This window comes from Pollicipes pollicipes, unplaced genomic scaffold (genome assembly GCF_011947565.3).
Source record: "Pollicipes pollicipes isolate AB1234 unplaced genomic scaffold, Ppol_2.1 Scaffold_6138;HRSCAF=7277_pilon_pilon_pilon, whole genome shotgun sequence".
NCBI classification, from domain to species: Eukaryota; Metazoa; Arthropoda; class Thecostraca; order Pollicipedomorpha; family Pollicipedidae; genus Pollicipes; species Pollicipes pollicipes.
The window spans coordinates 436,511-441,065 of NW_023596818.1; positions in this window are offsets into that span (position 1 = coordinate 436,511).

Genomic DNA, 4,555 nt, shown 5'->3' on the forward strand with positions numbered 1-4,555 from the left:
GGATATAGTTTACTTGTTAACAATGGATACGGTCTTCTTCGTGTCATTGCTATTTTTAGCTTGTAACTGGAACAGAAACAGAATCAAGAAGCTGCCGCAGGATCTATTGCCTGCATTTTGAAATCAGTAAGCTGCAAAACTTAGGCGTTGAACATCTGCATGACATAAATTACCGGCACTATTGATTTACAATGGTTCAATAGACTCCTGAACCGACAAAAATTCAGAAGCCTTGTCAGATTGTTCTTTATGGGTCTACAGCCATATTAAGGGCGTCATGAAGGTAGATCGTAAATCGAAATGTGCCAAAAAATGTGTATTAACATGGCCGAACCATGCTCGTCTGGAAATGTCCAACACTCAGTCAGAATCGATTAGCAGCACAACTCTTTAATCGGTTAGTGATACAAATTGTGTAACGTAGTTTTGGCTACGCGCACCCGCAAATCTTAGCAACAAAAACCAGGCGCCAGGCGTTGCAGCCTCCAGAGGCCGCGCAGCGTCGGCCCAACGGCTTTCATTGAGCTGTGAGCAGCGGGCGGACAAAAATCGTGACGCTTCTGAAAGAAATACCTCTGAACTCTTTAGGAAATGAAGACGCTTCTAAAAGAAATACACCTGAACTCTTTAGGACATGAAATATTACCTTTAGAAACTAGTATGGACGTATATTTCAATTGTGCGATTGATTGGTAATAAGATCGAACCGGTCCTTGCAGCACCGCGAAGTGGTGCTGAAATCTGGTGGTGGAACTGGAAGAGTAAAGGTATATTTTTCTATTTGTCGTGTTGATTTAGCTACTAATCGGACAAACTGATCATGGCGGCCGCCTCCTGGTGTCACTTGCAGGCCAACGCCGTTCGGTTGTAGGGAAGCTGCAACCCAGGCCATCGCAATCCTTGCGCCGGAGATTGCGGGCGCGCATGTTCAAACCTTTTGATGTAATATGTTCCATTCATCGATTCTGCAAAAGAATGGACGTTCTCAGGAAAGCATAGGATGACCTTGTTAGTCTTTAAACTAATTTCGACCCACTCTTTTCAACAATAAAGAGACCCCTCGTTTTCGTCCTGGTTAGGGGCTCCTTGAGTAGAATACTAGGGGCACATTACCGCTCCCGGTCAAGGGCTCAGGGGCCATTCCGTTCCATCGGTCAATGTCAAGGGGTCAAGGGCTCAGGGGCCATTCCGTCATATCGCGACGTATGTCCCGGCTGCCATTCTGGCGTCACGTGGCAGGATCCCCTGGTTGATCCGGAGGCCTTTGCAGGGACACGTAATAGCACATTGTTGTCCCCAATGACGCGTGAGGCCTTCTGACCCGCGCAGTTGGCCCCGGATCAACATAAGAACTTCCATTGACGCAAAAACATCCCTGCTCGCTGCGAGTGGTTCAATAATTATCACATGGACTCCAATTCCAGATTTTTTTCTGTTTTTTTCAGAGATGTAGAGGGCCCCGTGAACGTAGATTATAGATCGAAGTTGGGTTCCAAATTTGTATTGGCATGGCTAAATCATGTTTGTTTTAAGATGCTTTGCCTTAAGTCGGGATGAACTGCTGATAAAAATAATGTAACATGGGTTTGAACATGCGTACTCGCAAGTCTTAGCAACAACAGTCTCGACGCCTGGCGTTGCAGTCTTCGTAGGCCACGCGGCGTTGGCCCTGCGGCTGTGATACTAAGTGATGGCCGATGGGCAAATGAAAAAGATGACGCATCTTCAGGAAGATGACTGGTGAACTAAGCAAATCGGCACGCATGTTCATAGTTGTAAAAAGAAGGAAGAAAGCTAAACGCAACTTAGATCTTAAGAGTGTGGGGGGGGGGCATGCTGCCTCCTACCTTGAAAAGTGGGGGAGGGGACATTAACCCCCTGCCCCCTCCCCCCCCTTGTTCCTATATTCATGGGTGGGTACGTCAGGTTCCTTTTCTGCTTGACTGCACCTTTGGTCGTGTCAAGCCAGACAATGTACAGACTGGTACAGAAGTGGTGAAGAGGAACTCGAAACACAGTTATTGAGTGCCAAGACAGGTGTTCTAACCAACTGAGCCATAGACACCCATTCATCAGACGGACATCCGCATTCATCACCAGACACCCATTCATCATCATACCAAACGTCAGTATTTGTACCATTTTATCAGCCTTTAATGATGTTCCATAACACCATGCAATTAATGTATGGCACCCATCAGATCCTGTCCGGCGTGGGGTTGAGGCAGGGTGCCCATCATCGTTGGCAATTTCATAAGTATTCGTCAATAGTCTGGCCCCATGTCATAAGTCATCTCACGGCATCAGCTTTTGCTGCACCCAGATGATTGACTTTCCCATCAGTTATCAAATTTTAATAGCGCCCCTGGATCAAGGGTCAGGGCCCTTGCACCCATGATTGATAAAAAAACACTTTTAAGCTCGTTGGAAAAATGTAGACATTTGTTGCCAGTAAGTCTCAGAATGTCTGTTCCGATTTCAAGGGAGCAACTGGTGCTAAACTGAAAAACTTAGGCTAACTAACTAAACTTACTGACTAAACTAACTAACTAAACTGCTAGTAAAACACTCTCTTTACTTATTTCCAACCGGATGACATGTTTTTAAAGCTGGCGGCCCCCTGTGTTATTATGTTTGTCACAAACGTACACATGCACGACGGGAATGTGTGGCAAGAACATTTTTTAACGGAATTCGTGTGATTCGGCGGGCATCTATTGCGCTCCGCCTCCGAGCTGTAAGAGACAGGAGGCTACCCTACAATAGGACGTTATGGACGGAAGATATCCTACTATAGGACGTTATGGATGACCAGGACACGCGGTGATGATCAAAGCAGTCATAGAGATAGGCGACTGCATTGGTTTGAATAGGTGGGATCGGATAAGAGAAAAGCTTGCTGACCGGTAGATCAGCATAGATATAAAAAAAGCATAGAGATAGGCGACTGCATTGGTTTGAATAGGTGGGATCAGATAAGAAAAAAGCTGCTGACCGGTATGACCATGGTTTTTTATGACCGGTATAAGGAAGTTTGCGTTTGCGTGCATTTTATATCTACTTGCAAGCATCCCCTCCGACGCAGATGGTGTCTTTCTACCACCAGTCGTCGGCGCATTACGCCGCCACATTTCGAAACGGTAGATGTTAACAGAGACGTTTTGGGAGATGTATATACCGCTTCGTGATTTCCAAACTCACCACGGCATGGCCAAGCAGAAGCGCGACCGGTTAGGACGGGTGCCCGTTCTATCCCCCGCCAAACGGATATCAGCACCGTGTCGTTACTGTCTAGGGTGGCCATTGGTCAATGTGTGGGCCCGGTTTGGGCTCGTGGCAGGCAGTTTTACGAAGTCTGCAAGCTTAATGTCTTCCATGTCGCGACAAAAAGGGAGGAGATGCATTTTTCTTTGGGATTGAGCCTTACGTAATTTTAGCCTGCTGCGAAGACCCTGACCTCTTCGCGCCAGAAGATTGCTAGCGTGCCACTCAGCGCCACGACCCCCCCCCCCCCCCCCCCCCCGGTAGGGAGAGAGACGAGAGAGAGCGTGTGGCGTGGGTGTTGGTCAGTTGTCAATCGACCGTCAGGGACGACCCGCCCCCGCTCGTTTCGGGACACCCTCTCTCGTGCACGCCGCACGTTCTCCGAGCGCCCGGCCCCCTGCCAGCTGAGCTGCAGCGGTGGCGAAGGCAGCGAAGGGTGTGCACACACACATGCATCGAGAATGCCGCACTGTACCTTGAATATAACCGCGTTTTTTTGCAGAATTTTTTTTTGCGGACAGTCCATGGTCGCTTAGATTTAGAAGCCCAGTAAGTTAAACTTTCTTATCGAGAAAGTGCAGAAATCAGAACTCAATCAATACCAGCTACGACGAAAGCTGCCTCGAACTTGTGCAGTGGCTTAAAACTTTACCTCTTGCAAGCAGCAGGGTGGTGACGTCAGCGAAAGATGCGGGTCTGTGCATTCCAAGGCGGAGTTAAGTTCCGTTGTGCCCGAAGCGCAGATGCCTGGCAACGGGATGGGGTTAGTCCGATGGCATCGCTTGCTGCGGCAATGCCCCTATGTAGCCGGAGATGCAGCTGTCGGGCACGCTGTCATGGTCTTACCTATATGCAACTGTCGGGCAGGCGGGCTCTCCTGGTGTTACCTATATGCAGCTGTCGGGTGGGCAGGCTCTCCTGGTGTCACCTAGATGCAGCTGTCGGGTGGGCAGGTTCTCCTGGTGTCACCTATATGCAGCTGTCGGGTAGGCAGGCTCTCCTGGTGTCACCTATATGCAGCTGTCGGGTAGGCAGGCTCTCCTGGTCTTAACTATATGCAGCTGTCGGGAAGGCAGGCTCTGCTGGTCTTACCTGTATGCAGCTGTCGGGCAGGCAGTATATCCTGATCTTACCTGTATGCCATCGTGGCAGGCGGAAGTACTCTAATACATCGAGAGTACTCTTAGTCTGCGCAAACTGAGGCGCATTCAGTCGATCGTCATTCAGGAGACGAAGAAGTGGTTTGTAACGACGCGTTTTGCTGCCGACTGTGCTATGCATTTCGAGCAGA